Below are 16,897 nucleotides of genomic sequence, written 5' to 3'. Positions count from 1 at the left end.
TCTATATGCAGGGCGCCAAAGATTTATAGCGGCTCACAGCCAAGCCGCAATTTTGCTGTGTGTAGAAAAGCACTATATCTCCGTTGGCGCTGGCGGCTTTGCGGGCAGTACTTAGTTCAGCTTCGTGACAGCCCTTGTGGTCGCCGTTTACATAGGTGACTCCGTGCTGGGTGGCATTGAGGTAAATTACGTGCCTCCAATATTTCCAGCGGCAGGAGGTAAGAGAGAGCACTTACAGCGCAGTATGCTCCTCCAAATTAAGCCTGCTGTTGGTATGGCACACGGAGAGATGTGGAGTAGGCTTTAAATGTTCATTGTCCAATATAATCCAAAACCTGTATAAGGTCCTCTAACCGGTTTCGCATCCAGATGGCAGCTTTATCAAAGAGTGATAAAGCTTTTATTGGGCATCATCATACTTTATTTTCTGTCTAATGCAACATCCCATTTCAGACATACACCGCATACATACAGATAGAGACAGGCGTATCTACCCTAATGGTGCAATCAACAGCTTCTGATTGTGACACATTCTTCCCATATTACTGTATGTCTACGCAATTAGACTTAGGCGGCAACGCTCAATTACAACGTCATTGTAAATAATCCATTCTCCCTCTTCACAATGTACACATCAGTGAGGCCGAATCCTGACATAAAGGAGTCGTAAAACTACATTACACAATAAATATACATTTTGAAAGTCAAAGTATTGTAGTATATATGTGAGATTGGTGCTGGTTCCTTCCTTACACCTCTCAGACAATGATTTCTTAATTAGGGGCTTTTCAGGCATGTTCTTATTGTCTGTTATTGGAGGGACAGCTCTCACAGGTTTACCAGTGTCACCAACTCTAACCAGTGTCACCAGCTCTTGCCAGTTCTCACCAGGGTCACCAGCTCTCACCAGTGTCAAAAGCTCTTCCAGTTCTCACCAGGGTCACCAGCTTTCACCAGAGTCACCAGTTCTCCAGGGTTACCAGCAATCACCAGTTCACCAGTATCACCAACTCTCACCACTGTCACCAGCTCTTACCAGGGTCACCAGCTTTCACCAGAGTCACCAGCAGTCACCAGTTCTCCAGGGTCACCAGCAATCATCTATTCACCAACTCTCACCAGGGTCACCAGCAATCACCAGTTCTCCAGGGTCACCAGCAACCACCAGTTCACGAGTATCGCCACCTCTCACCACTGTCACCAGCTCTTACCAGTTCACCAGGGTCATCAGCTCTCACCAGTGTCACTAGTACTTACCAATTCACCAGGATCACCAGCTCTCACCAGCTCTTACCAGTTCAGCAGGGTCATCAGCTCTCACCAGGATCACCAGCTCTCACCAGCTCTTACCAGTTCAGCAGGATCATCAGCTTTTACCAGAGACACCAGTAATCATCAGTTCACCAGGGTCACCAGCTCTCACCAGTGTCATCAGTGCTCACCAGTTTGGTAAGACAGAACAGTGATGGTATTATTGTGCACATCTATCCCGATGCTTTTGTGATAAAATAGCCTGTTTCAGCTACTATACAACTGTATTTTATGCAGTAGTGGTGGGTACACACTTGTGCGTCTGATAACACGGGAGGGGCCGAGCTGCCTGAAGGCAATGGGTGGAGAGTTGCCTGAATGCTCCTGGTGACTCTACACACTGTAGGCTGTGTGATGACCAGCACTCATGCTGCACTGCTGGCTGCAGGGGGATGTACCAGGCACCCTGCTAGCCAGATGCCCTTCCTACAGTCCTGCACCTGTGCGCCTCTCTTCCTACTAATGTGATGGGGGCAACATTTATTATCTTATGATGTGGGCACAATTTATATAGCCATGAAATAATAAATCTTGTCCTATGGAAGAAAAAAAAACATTTTAAACACCAACTAACGATTAATATCAATATCAATAATCTTTCTCTCTTACTAATAATTAAACAATTTCCCCCATAATATATTAATAAAAAGAGTATTTCCCTCATAATGGAATTATCAATGTTACAGTATTTGCTTCATTATTCAATACATAGCGATTGCCCTCTATATGAGTGTATAGTGTTTCCTCTCCTGATTGGCCCCATCCTGTAGATGGCACCGCATGCATTTTGAGCTATCTCACCCGTCACAACCACTTCCTTCTTTTCAGCGGTTTTGTCGGTGGTTTGTAAACCTGCCGCTTGCTATATCTGGGGGTTTCATTACATCTAATGGGAAGAATATCTGTGGTGCTGCAATGTTTTCTAAAGTCTGGATTCTCTGCAGAAAACCATCAAAAATGTGAAACAGCCACTTAGTAACTATACCCCCTAGTATATATGTACAGTATATCTTTGTCAGAGGCGTTTTAAGGGGAGGCAATCGGGAAGCCGACTGCCTAAATACCGGCAGCCGGCTTCCCGACTGTCTCATCCCGGCAAGGGTGAAATGCCGGGCATCTAGATGTAGACGTCCGCATTTCCCCGATGCCGGGAGACCGGCGTCCGGCATCACAATCGTAGTGATGCCGGGCGCCGCGAGTGGACAGCTGCGGGGGGGAGAGTTAGGTTTAGGGCTCCCGGGGGGGACTTAGGGTTAGGCACCCTCCCGGGAGGGTTAGGGTTAGGCTAGGGGGAGGGAGGGTTAGGGTTAGGCACCCTCGGGGGGGAGGTTAGGCTTAGGCACCCCTAAGGAGGGTTAGGGTTAGAGGGGTTAGGTTAGTGGATACTTACCTAGCCACGATCGGGATTTCCAGCGCTGTCGGGCTTCCGCTGCGTCGCACTCTGCTCCTGTCGGGCTGTCGCTGACGGGAATCGAACCGCCGGCGGTATTTCATACCAATTCCATTTTAAGAGAGGAGGGGGGCCGTGTGCATTCCCCATCTCCGGACCCCTTCTCTCTTCCCGCCGGCCGGCTGTGCAGTGACTGCAGCAGTAAACTCTGGGCCCAGAGTCTACTGCGCACGTGCAGATCACCAGGAAAATGTTGCGCCTGCCATTTTCCCGGCAATTTCCCTACTGCTCATGCACAAAACGCCGGGAAAATGGCTGCGATGACCATTTTCCAGTCTTTTGCAGCTCTACAGCCGACGCAGGACTTCGAAGGGGTGAGTATTAAAAAATATTGGGTGCAGGGTGTGCGGTGTGGGCCATCCCTGGACCCAGGGGCCCGCATGCACCGCACACCCCGCACCCATTATAAGTACGCTCCCCTGATCTTTGTGTCCTACACTGCACTGTCCTGCAGGGCTGATCCATCCCCGTCAGTCTTAGTTTTGCATTCCACAAAAAAAATGGCCCAGCACGCTGATTGGCGTTTAGCGCTGGTCATCCACCAACCTCTTTGCCCTTTAGGTCCTGGCATGATCATTGGCTATTGGTCATCAGATCGATTGTCTATGCGTCTGTGAGCACCTCTGGATCAGGGTCTCATTGTATATAGTATAGATATTAGTCATTGGAGTTTCCATTTACTTTTATTGCAGATATAGGCCCTGATTCAGAGCCGGACGCTCTGACCAGAGCGCTCGCTCTGAATCAGGGCCCACCTCCATTAAAATGGAGCATCCTCCTGGACGCTCGTATAGCTGTGGGTCACCACCCACAGCATATACGAGCGTCCAACAAGATGGTCGCGATGGTCTTGACCATCGCGACCATCGGACTTGCGAGTGAAACCCTGTGGTCGGGTTTCTCAACCGCAAGGCCAGGAGTGATTTTGGCTCTATCAGAGCCAAAATCACTCCCACTGACATCACTAGTGAGGTCAGTGGGGCCGGCTTCAGACGGTAGGCGTTCCCATAGGAACGCCTCCGTCTGGCAGGCACGCCCCCGGAACGCCCACCAAAGGGGGCGTGCTGTCAATCAACATCGACAGCACACCCCCTTTGGTGCAAGACCCGGAGCGATGGAAAGTCCTTCGCTCGCCGGGTCTCGCGCATGCGCACGATGGAGCTCCGTCGAGCGCATGCGCAGTGGGGAACATCGACCCACTTGCGAGCGTACTGCCGCTCGCGAGTGGGTCTGAATGACCCCCATATTACAATTAGACTCAGGTCTTTACCAATGTTGCAGATGCAAAACCCAAATTTTTTTCCCCCCTGTTTCCTGTCTGAAATTACAGTTTTATCCGCATACCAATAAATTCCTTTTTCCCGGTAATCTGATCCCTGGGGGTCTTTAAACAAAAAAGTTACTTTAAAACAATAATGAAACGGTAATTACAATGGGCTTGAAGCTGAAACGGCATGAAGTAACAATGCGTGGCCGTCCTGATCCGCGGCCCGTGTAACAATGGTGGACTGACCCCAGGCTGCAAAGGCTACAGCTGACTTACCTCTGTATTCATGTGCTCTATTAATGTCTGCAAAGCTCTATAGATTTTTATAGCAAAATAAATTCAGATTAAAGCCCTCGGTAGCCTAATACAGTTGTAGAAAGCTCAGATCAATAAAATTTTATCCAGAGTAGAGGATCCAGCTAAATTAAATGACAATTCTTTTTTATATTTTGAATTCATTCACTTTGGACAAACAAAATACCAATATATGAATTAAGAGCTGGCAAGATTGATAAAGGCTGTACAATGATGACTTAAAATAGATTTCCCTACTTGAAATGCATAGGTTACATTTTCCTTATGCAGTCTTTAAATAATTCATTAGCTTCCGAGACAGGTTTATTAAGTCTGCGAATATCACCTTAGAATCCAAAGTAGCTATAACTGGTGTACGGCGCATGGTGCCAGCAGCAGGGTGCTCAGACCGGAATGGGCATGTGGACTGCTATTATCACAGTGCAGGTACAGATGTCAGAATTAGGCTGATGATAATCTTGGTTCCTGTGGAGTGATATTATTATACAAGATATATATCAACATACAAATATAGTAAGAGACAAGGCTTCTTTCCGTCATAGTGACATGTTCCTACAGAGGTCTGTTACAGAGAGGAACAAAAATCAGTTGGAAGATGTCATTGGCAACTATTGGACCATATTATGTGGCCGCTGACCAGTTAACCTTGGATGTGGATCAATGGAAGGGTAGTGACCCCTCTGCTAGGAACAGTGGCGTGGACTCTCACTCTGGTTACACAGTTCCTATTCATCTCTATCATTGGAACCAGTCATGGCTGCAGCATGGCAGTATCACGGTACAATACACCCTAAAGCAGGCCTGGCCAAAACGTCGATCGCGATCTATCGGTAGCTCGTGGAGCTCCCATTGGTAGATCATGACCACCTTGCCTACAGCAATTGGGAATGTTGCTTCAGAGGCCAGCTTTCCAGTGATGCAGTGCATGGGTGATGTCATGTGAGGAGCCTGCGCGCCTGCTGGATCCAGTTTTATCCAGTCAGCATCAGCAAAAGTGACAGCGGGAGCCCTGACAGTGCAGAGCGGTGCCCAGCGTGAAGTCAGGTAAGTTCTGCACATGGGTGTGGGGGCTGTTCTGCACTGGAAGGAGGCACTATGACTGGGGGCACTGCATAAGGGACACTACTTTAGGGGCACTGTGTAAGGGGCACTACTACAGGGGACACTGCATAAGGGGTACAACTACGGGGCACTGCATAAGGGACACTACTTTAGGGGCACTGTGTAAGGGGCACTACTACATGGGGCACTGCATAAGGGGCACTACTACTGGGGGCATTGCATAAGAGGCACTGCATAAAGGGTACTACTACAGGGGACATTGCAAAAGAGACAATATTACAGGGGGCACAGCATAAGGGGCACTACTACTGGGGACATAGCATAAGGGACACTACTACAGAGGACATTGAATAAGGGACACTTCTACAGGGGACATTGCATAAGAAGCACTACTACAGGGGAAATTGCATAAGGGGCACAAGGGGCATTGCATAAGGGACACTACTGCTGGGGCCATTAAATAAGGGGCACTACTACTGAGGTCATTGCATAAGGTGATCTACTACAAGGGGCAGTGCATGAGGCACTACTACAGAGGACATTGCATAAGGGACACTACTACTGGGGCCATTGAATAAGGGGCACTACTACTGGGGACATTGCATTAGGGGCACTACTACTGAGGACATTGCAGAAGGTGAACTACTACAAGGGGCACTGCATAAGAGGCACTACTATGGAGGACATTGCATAAGGGGCACTACTACTGAGGATGTTGCAAAAGGAGTGTGTACTATTTAGCAGCACCTCCAATGGCAAGGCCGCCACATTTCTATTAGATGTATAGAAAACATCCTCCAGATCAAAGGTGTCTTTCAGGAACTGAAGAACTTGATCCTACATTGATCCTCACTCATAAATTTTCTTCAGAATCAAAACATTAAAATAAATAAATTAAAAACTAATCAATCCTTCCGTCCTTTTCCTGTCTTCAGTCCATAAACATATTCCAACTCCCTCGGGCCTCTGCCCTAGTTCTTGATTAATTAAATCATTCTTGGTTTTTAAAGTTCCTTTGGGGTCCTACAGTTTATTATACTGCCATCCTGTCTACCACTGCAGTGCCACTCTGTGCCATGTTGGAAGCTAAACTGCCACATGTTTGTGATGCCCACTGCTGTCACTTACCTTAGTCAGCCAGCTAGCTCGATGCAACCTTTTGGCCTAAAGTGGATGGAATCAATATTGTGAGCTGTGAGGTGGTCAAAATTGACTGGTAATGACTGGAAAGAAATGTTATTGAGGTTAATAATACTGGAGTAACAAAAACAGGCCCAAATTATGTGAATTCAGCTTTTTTTAATGATTTTTTAGAAAGAAATACAGATCCAAAACCAAAACACGCAAGGGCGTTTTTTGGCAAAACCAAATCCAGATCCATAACATGAAGGAGATACAGATCAAAACCAAAATACGGGGGTCAGCTCACATCTCTCATCTGAGACTGCGCACCCCAGGATGCACTGGGGCAGCACAGAGAGACCAGTGTTTCCACTTTCAAACCTAACCTCCCCCGCAGCCTAACCCTAACCCTCCCCATAGAGCCCAACCCTAACCCTCCCCCTAACCCTAATAATTACCGTCGGGATGCCGGCGGTCAGGTGCTGGAGACGGGATTTTGACTGGTGTTGGGATTCCGGTGCTGGCATTCTGAGTGACAACATCCTGACCACCAGGATATAAACTACATCCTCTGCTCCGGAGTGACAGTAATGCCAGAGTGAGACATGGTTGAGACAGGTGGGAGGAGAGTGCTCCCTATCAGAGCCGGCCATAGGCATAGACATTCTAAGCAAATGACTAGGGGCATTCCAGGGCTCTGATGCTGCGCCCCCTCCACGATGCTGCCCCACAGAGCCGGATTAAGGGGGGAGCCCTGGGGGTAAGTACCCCCGGCAGGGGCAGAACTATGGGAGACAATGGAGGCACCTGCCACCTGGTGCCAGCACTGAAGGGGCACCTCCTCATTTGCCCAGAATATATTCACCCTGCTTAAGGCTTTTTATATTAGTATTTTTGTACCTATGTAATAGATAGATATAATACTTATATTTTTCCCATTTTTTATTAGTGGGGGCACCAAATTATAACTTGCCTCCGGGCATCTGGGATGAATTTACCCCCGGGCCCCCCTCTCTGAGGCAGCCACCGCCACAGATCAGTTCTCTATAGCGATCCGATCTCCAGCACCGCACACGCGCACATCGCTGACAGCAGTTGTCACAGCCGCCAGCGCCGCAGAGAAGTGCTGGGAAACTGAGTGACAGCTCAGTTGTCCAATGGCTTGTGAAGCTGCAGCCTGCGGCTCAGTGACTGGCAGGCAGCAGGGAAGGAGGAGGCGGGAGGAAGGGAGGGCACAGCCGCAGCCCGGCCCCTAAGCATGGAGGTGGACATGGCATTTGTTCTCTGAAGAGAGGAATGTGCAGTCTGTCAGCTAGGAAATGTACTGCAGGCAGTTCATTATATTTGTACTAATTACATTTGAAGGCACTGGGTCCTGTGTGTACAAATATAAATATATATATATATATATATATATATATATATACCAATATTGCACTAGTGACTGTAAATCGTCAGATGGTATGAATTATTTAATAGTTAAATAGGGCTGCTAATCCCTAAAAAGGTCCTTTGCCAGAAAAAGCCTATGGAATTAACAATGATAACATTGTTTTTTGGGGAGCGCCTAAACTGGATTATACAACACTATATGGGTTCCAATTCCCCCTTTGTATAGTATAATACATAGAGTGTGTGAGGTGATAATGGTGAATTTTAGATTCCTCCTATCTGGCCTACTAAGAGAACTTTTTCAACCTGAGTCACCCAAATACAAATAATAACTTTCTTTCCTTTTAGTACACAGTTTTATTACAAAACATAAAATCACATTTAAAACTTATTCTCACATATACATAGATATCTTGACCATTGTGGGACAGATGTTAGTACACTTGCTGTCTCTATTTATAGGCACAAGCTCTTTGACAGCCTGTAGGGCCCACTTTGGATCTTGATATCTTGTCACCCAACGCGTTTCATCATAAATGACTTCTTCAGGGGTGTTTGTTAGGGACTGGTTATTTACTTATATCGGAAGTATATATCACCAGGAGAATCAATTTAAGGATGGTGACAATGTAAGCTATTAGCATAGGATCAAACAATAAGTCTCCTAGCCATTCCGTCTTGTTAGCAACTGGTTATCTACCTTTACTGGAGATGTAAATCCACCAGGAAGGTAAGCTTTTAGCCTAGACTTAAAATGTTCAGTCTCTCAGCATACTGCTCAGTTCACCAGTCTGGAAATGAATACGATTTTAATATGCTGCAATCTTTACAAAGGTCTTACGGGACTGAAACTTTGATGCTGCTTGGATTATATCTACATGATTAAATGAAACAAGCATTACTACTTTGGTGAGTGCCCTCTGTTTTTTCCTATACTGTGAAATACTCTGGATTTATAGAAGGACTGGTTTACTGGTTTAGGAGGCTGCACCCCGCTGCTGTGACTCTATGATGTGAGTGCAGGAACTTTTGCTCTATATATATATGTATATTAATAGGATGTATATGTATGTATATGTGTTATGTGTACTATATATATATATATATATATATATATATAGGATCAGTATGATATGCCAGTGGCTGAATAGACGGAAGCCCGATCACTGAAGATCCCGACAGGGGAGATAAGTACCCTAACCCTCCCTTAGTGTTACCTAAAACTACAAGATACAGCCCAAGCGCTGAGGGGTTGATGTTTACTGAACAGATTCAATGTGGTTGTGTGGGGTAGTCAGTCCCACTCAATAAAAAGTACATGAAAGATAAAGCAACCACAGATTCTGTTAGTATAATTAAAAATCACTCAAACCAGTAGCAACAATGTATATAATAAATGAATTATATCTTTATTAAGACAAAGCAGCCAATGCTTATAAATTCAATAAGAGCAATAAAACACACATGTAAATAATGAAATTGCATGTAAATAATGGTTCCTAAAATGTATGAATATAGAGTCCCGGACTTTTGAACAACATTTGGTGAAACCCTCTGAAGAATTCCTCCATACACAAATATAATTTTTGAACTGATGTTGATTAGTTCATCATCCGAAGGAAGGACGTTGAAACGCGTTGGTGCTTGATTTTGCTACATCTACCCGGTTTTTGATTCCTGGAGTCTCATCACTGGCTCTCTCTGCACGTCTACACACCGTGCCTGGCAAGCTTTAAGCCATTCTATCAGCTTGCAGTGGAATATCCTCCATACCCATCCGGGACGCATAGCCCTCTGTTCCTTTCCCCCTGACACGGAGCCTCAGAGCGGCGTCATTCAATTCTTCCCAAGTCTCCCCGCTGGTCAGGTAGAGCACGTGCATCTTGGTCAGACGACCCATTCACTCATAGAGCACGGAGTACATTGTTTTGCCCCTCCTGTGCCGGACCTGGAGCACTAGAGCGACCACCCACTCCCCTCTGCATCTCCATCGTCAGCTGGGTCGAGATCGGGAGGTCTGCCATCTTCAGCCACGGTAACCATCATCCACATTGTATTCATATACCCAGATCTGGGTCTGATCCAACTATACGGAAGGTAATATCGACACCCATTTATTACTTTGTAACTTTTATACCGGATAATGAACTAATCAACATCAGTTCAAAAAATATATTTGTGTATGGAGGAATTCTTCAGAGGGTTTCACCAAATGTTGTTCAAAAGTCCGGGACTAAATATACATACATTTTAGGAACCATTATTTACATGCAATTTCATTATTTACATGTGTGTTTTATTGCTCTTATTGAATTTATAAGCATTGGCTGCTTTGTCTTAATAAATATATAATTCATTTATTATATACATTGTTGCTACTGGTTTGAGTGATTTTTAATTATACTAACAGAATCTGTGGTTGCTTTATCTTTCATGTTACCTAAAACTAACCTCCCCCTGGTGATGCCTAACCATAACCTCCCCCCGGTGGTGCCTAACCATAACATGCCCCCCAGTGGTGCCTAACAATAACCTCCCCCCGGTGATGCCTAACCATGACCTCCCCCTGGTGATGCCTAACCATAACCTCCCTCCAGTGGTGCCTAACCATAACATGCCCCCCAGTGGTGCCTAACAATAACCTCCCCCCGGTGGTGCCTAACCATAACATGCCCCCCGGTGGTGCCTAACCATAACATGCCCCCCGGTGGTGCCTAACAATAACCTCCCCCCAGTAGTGCCTAACCATAACATACCCCCCGGTGGTGCCTAACAATAACCCTCCCCCCGGTGATGCCAAACCATGACCTCCCCCTGGTGATGCCTAACCATAACCTCCCTCCAGTGGTGCCTAACCATAACATGCCCCCCGGTGGTGCCTAACAATAACCTCCCCCTGGTGATGCCTAACCATAACATGCCCCCCGGTGGTGCATAACAATAACCTCCCCCTGGTGATGCCTAACCATGACCTCCCCCCAGTGGTGCCTAACCATAACATGCCCCCCGGTGGTGCCTAACAATAACCTCCCCCTGGTGATGCCTAACCATGACCTCCCCCCAGTGGTGCCTAACCATAACATGCCCCCCGGTGGTGCTTAACAATAACCTCCCCCCGGTGGTGCCTAATAATACCCCCCCTCCCTGTAGCCTAACCCTAATCCTCCTCGAGGGGGGGTGCCTATCCCTAATCTCCCCCCGGGAGTGCCTAAACCTAATCCCCCATCCTGAGGAAGCTAGCATACTTGCCCGAGTCTGGACATTCGGGAATCCAGCGTTCGGGATGCTGACGCTGGTACTGATCTCCGGCATATCGGCGTCAGCATTATGCCAGACGGTGGGATTCCGGCGTTGGTATAAGGACAGCTGGCACCCCATCCGTCGGAAATATATCTACATCCGCATATAAACACTTAGATTGCTGGTGGGATTATCTGATAGGGGGCACCAGTCAAAATTTTGCCTCGGGCACCAAATTGGCTAGGGCCGGCTCTGCCCCCCATACAGAGCCAAAGGAAACAGAGAGATAAGGCTACATAAATAGTCCAGAGTCAGGCTGCAGCTAAGAGAGTCTGTGACTTGTAGTGCAACAGCCAGTAGCAGTGTTCTAGGATATGCTGTTCCTACCTTCTGGGGGAGAAGCTGTGTCCTTCCTCAGTATGGTGAGAGAGACCCATCTATGACAACTAGCGGGTGTGACAGACATTGCTGCTATATATCTACATACTGTAACAGCACTGCAACATAGAGTTATACAGCCTGGGCCCCATCTGTGCACAAAGTGGCCCTGATTCAGAGCTGGACGCTCTGACAGAGCGCTCGCTTTGAATCAGGGCGTCATTTTTTATGGAGTTGCCTCCTGGCCGCTCGCATCACTGTGGGTTGCCACCCACAGCTAATGCGAGCAGCCAGGATGATGGTCGCGATGGTTAAGACCATCGCGACCATCGGGCTTGCAACAAGACCCTTGTGGTAGGGTCTCATGGCCGCAAGCCCCAGAGAGCTTTTGGCTCAAACAGAGCCGAAAGCTCTCCCACTGACATCACTTGTGATCTCAGTGGGGCCTCCCCCAGATGGTAGGCATTTTCATGGGAAAACCTCCATCTGGGCAGCCACCCCTCCCGGCCCACCCACCAAAGGGGGCGTGCTTTCACGCAACATCGACAGCACGCCCGCTTTGGTGCGAGACCCGGAGCGACGGATTGCCCGTCGCTATCTGGGTCTCGCACATGCGCACGACGGAGCCGGCTCCATCGTGCACATGCGCTCTGGGCCACCATCGACCCTAATGCAAGCACTCAGCGCTTGCGATCGGGTCTGAATCAGGCCCATAGAGCCAGCGGTAGACCCATACACCTACCCATACTCTGCTATTAGGCTCTGGATCCCCATACACCTACCCATACTCTTCTAATAGGCTCTGGATCCCCATACACCTACCCATACTCTTCTAATAGGCTCTGGATCCCCATACACCTACCAATGCTCTGCTAATAGGCTCTGGATCCCCATACACCTACCCATACTCTTCTAATAGGCTCTGGATACCCATACACCTACCGATACTCTGCTAATAGGCTCTGGATCCCCATACACCTACACTTACTCTGCTAATAGGCTCTGGATGCCCATACACCTACCCATACTCTTCTAATAGGCTCTGGATCCCCATACATCTACCCATGCTCTGCTAATAGGCTCTGGATCCCCATACACCTACCCATACTCTTCTAATAGGCACTGTATCTCCATACACCTACCCATACTCTGCTGATAGGCTCCAGATCCCCATACATCCACCCATACTCTGCTAATAGGCTCTGTATCCCCATACACCTACCCATACTCTGCTAATAGGCTCTGTATCCCGATTCACCTACCCATACTCTGCTAATAGGCTCTGGATCCCCATACACCTAAACATACTCTGCTAATAGGCTCTGGATCCCCATACATCTACCAATGCTCTGCTAATAGGCTCTGGATCCCCATACACCTACCCATACTCTTCTAATAGGCTCTGGATCCCCTTACACCTACCGATACTCTGCTAATAGGCTCTGTATTCCCATACACCTACCCATACTCTGTTAATAGGCTCTGTATCCCCATACACCTAAATATACTCTACTAATAGGCTCTGGATCCCCATACACCCACCCATGCTCTGCTAATAGGCTCTGGATCCCCATACACCTACTGAAACTCTACTAATAGGCTCTGGATCCCAATGCACCTACCAATACTCTGTTAATAGGCTCTGCATCTCCAAACACCTACCTGTACTCTGCTAATAGGCTGTGGATCTTCATATACCTATCCATACTCTGCTAATAGGCTCTGGTTCCCCATACACTTACCAATACTCTGCTAATAGACTCTGGATCCCCTTACACCTACCAATGCTCTTCTAATAGGCTCTGGATCCCCATACAACTACCTGTACTCTGCTAATAGGCTCTGTATCCCCATACACCTATCCATACTCTGCTAATAGGCTCTGCATCTCCATACACCTACCGATACTCTGCTAATAGGCTCTGCTTCTCCATACACCTACCTATACTCTGCTAATATGCTCTGCATCTCCATACACCTACCCATGCTCTGCTAATAGTCTTTGTATCTCCATACACCTACCTATACTCTGCTAATAGGCTCTGCATCTCCATACACCTACCGATACTCTGCTAATAGGCTCTGTATCCCCATACACCTACCTATGCTCTGCTAATAGGCTCTGTATCCCCATACACCTACCCATACTCTGCTAATAGGCTCTGCATCTCCATACACCTACCTATACTCTGCTAATAGGCTCTGCATCTCCATACACTTATCCTTAATCTGCTAATAGGCTCTGTATCCCCATACACCTATCCATACTCTGCTAATAGGCTCTGTATCCCCATACACCTACCCATTCTCTGCTAATAAGCTCTGTATCTCCATACACCTACCTATACTCTGCTAATAGGCTCTGGATCCCCATACACCTACCCATACATCTGCTAATAGGCTCTGGATCTCCATACACCTACCAATAATCCGCTAATAAAATCATTTTCAATATTTAAAGTGTTATCTGAGTGTTGGAAGTAAAGAAAAGCAAATAATAATTTTATACAATCTGTCCCAAATCTGGCTGCCCAGGATAGATTAGCATGTATGAGGAGCAATATTCCCATATACTTAATAAAAATAAGGGGGGAACATTGGCTACTTGTCTGGTGCCATTAGTTCTACCAGAGGGTGGGGGGGGGGGTCTGATGTTTTATTCTCTTGCTGCCTAGAGTCATAAGTACGCTGCTGATTCTATTTAATGGCTCTGGCAAGTGTTTGCTCGCACTTATTGCTATGAGTATAATATTCCTGAGCACATAGTCAGAGGCCAGGAGCAGATGGCATTGTCGTCTCAAGTAGATAGATCTTCTGGGCTGTTTATGATGGGATTTCAGCTTATAAATGTGGGTAAAATGTTGGCTGTTCCAATTTATAATGAAGCTTTTTCTTATTGTGTGACTGTGAGCTTCATAAGTATGTGTAGGAACGGCAGCTGTGTTCTGTGAGAGAAAGAGGAACTAATACATTGTTATATACTGTGTGTGCCGCCATGGCGGGTGCAGAATTATTCACTTTGGATTGAAGGATGTAAGACAAGCATTGTGTCTGCCTCGTGCAGATGGTGGCACTGGGGACTAAGGTATAGACTGAATTGTGGTTGGAAGCCTTTTAGAGTAGACATGGCCAACCTGTGGCTCTCCTGCTGTTGTGAAACTACAAGTCCCAGCATACCCTCCCACTGATCAGCTCGTAAAGCATGCTGTGACTTGTAGGCTTTACAACAGCTGGAGAGACACAGGTTGGCCCTGTTCTAGAGTTCAGCACTTTATTAGGCAGAAGTATTTGGCCAGAAGATAAATAGTTGTAATGGTCCTGCAATGTGAGCTACGTGGTCCTTCAGTCTCCCTCCGTACCGTATGTCCATCATGGTGAAAAAGATGGACGGAGACAGTCACTGGACCTGGCAGGGGAATGTGAACTATACTGAGCACTGGCAATAAATTGTAAGAACTACCCAGGGTTATATATACTGTATTATGGCTGCAAGGTGTGTTATGGCTGCACAAGGTCCCCTCAATCATCCCTGCTCCCGCTGACTATACCTACTAACTCTCCACCGTGACTGCAGACATCACCAGAAAAGTGGCACAGAGACAGCACCACGGACCCACTCTATGGAAGTAACATCCTGAACACCAGTCAGATGGCAATGGGGGGGAGGTGTTAAGATAGGTTTCTCATGGGAGAAAAGTAACAAATATATAGAAAGAGACTTATTACCAGGCAACGGGGGTCTCGGACGATTGGTATGTCAGTGTGCTCTTTAAGGAGATTTACTGTTAGTATAAAATAGTATAAAAAATAAAACCTCTCAGATCATCTGGCGTGAAGCTAGATGGCTGTGTGAGCGGGGCACGTGCCCCAGGTACCAGAGGGAGAGGGAGGTGCCAGCATGGGAGGTGCAATCACCCATGATCCCCTGTGGGCAGCGCCTCTGCACCCTTTCTGATGTACCCTCCTCCTCACAGTCACCACGGAGCCCACTGACTGACCTCTGTGGTACGTTACGGTATAAGGAGGAAGTGGTATGGTGGAGGGAAGGTAATATTAAGAAGAAAGGGTTGATCATAATTATTGAGGGGAAGGGGTTAATGCTCAAATGGGGATAATCATTATAAAGATTTTTTATTATTCTGAGACTGATGTAATTAGAGATTAATGTACCCGGATGGAATAACCGATGGTGCTCATAAAATTCAAAGCCCGTATCTAATTTGTTGCTATGGGTAACAGCACCAATTTGGACAGTTACGAGTGCAACACTTTCATAAATGTGTATTTATTTCTAGCAGTTTGTGGGACTCAATCGAGCAGATTACTGCACCTCAGAGTCTGCGCCAATGCTTCTCGTCCTGCCAGTCTCTCTATGCCGTCTGGTTTTTGGAAAATAGATCCAATATTTGTCTTGGGTGTGTGTGATAATTTATGATCATTTCTGCCTCGAGATAGTTAACATTAATGAACCTTTGCGGTTATTTTTGATTGATTGAATAATTGCTTTCATTGCTCCTTCAGTAGCTCGCAGTTCATTTACTGTCTCACGGATCATTTGCCCGCTCGCATTTCTACGCTGGTTCACCTCCAGTAATGTCAAGGGAATTACGGCCGATTGATCTTCATGCTACGGCATCAGCCTTCTGTTCCCACCTGTCTCCAGTGATTTCTGCTCCTGATACAATATGTACACCGGATGGGGAATGGTAAATATTGGTTATGCTAAAGAGCGAGTAAATCCACCTTTGAAAAAAAGATTGGTCACAGTCTTTATATATAGAATGTAGGTCAGGTAGCAGAAGGTTTTATAAACAATATCTTCAACTAAAATTTATAATTTACTGTTCCTTTCATCGCAAATTATGTTCCCTTGACCTCTTTTTGCCCACCCATAATCCATATTATAGAATGTAAGCTCTCACAAGCAAGTCCCTCCCCCTTCTGTTTATTCTACATAATTGTGTCACATGAGCACTGCTATAATATAGCTTTTGCTTGTTTGTACCATTTTGTGCAGATGCACTTTGTAATATTATCTACCCCTATGTATGGTGCTGCGGAGCCTTTGTGGCACCACGTTAATAAAATATAATAGTAGAAACAATATTTATTGAGAGGAGACCTTATCAAAGTTTGATTTTTACCAAATCGTAATTTTGTTTGTGGTTTATGTGGCAATTTGCAAATCACTTCGGGTTCTATGTATCAGTGGCGGCAGTGGGGCCCAGTGTACTATCATTTATTACCACTTCATATCGCAGCAAAAAAGGAGATTGGCTCAGATAAGGGCCTGCCCCAGTAATAAGTCTGCATGCAATGTGGACAGGACACAAGGAAGAGGAGGAGCATTGAGAATGACA

Source organism: Taudactylus pleione, unplaced genomic scaffold (genome assembly GCF_031769625.1).
Source record: "Taudactylus pleione unplaced genomic scaffold, aTauple2 ptg000695l, whole genome shotgun sequence".
NCBI classification, from domain to species: Eukaryota; Metazoa; Chordata; class Amphibia; order Anura; family Myobatrachidae; genus Taudactylus; species Taudactylus pleione.
The sequence above is the reverse complement of the archived record's forward strand: the minus strand, read 5'-3'. Positions refer to the sequence as shown.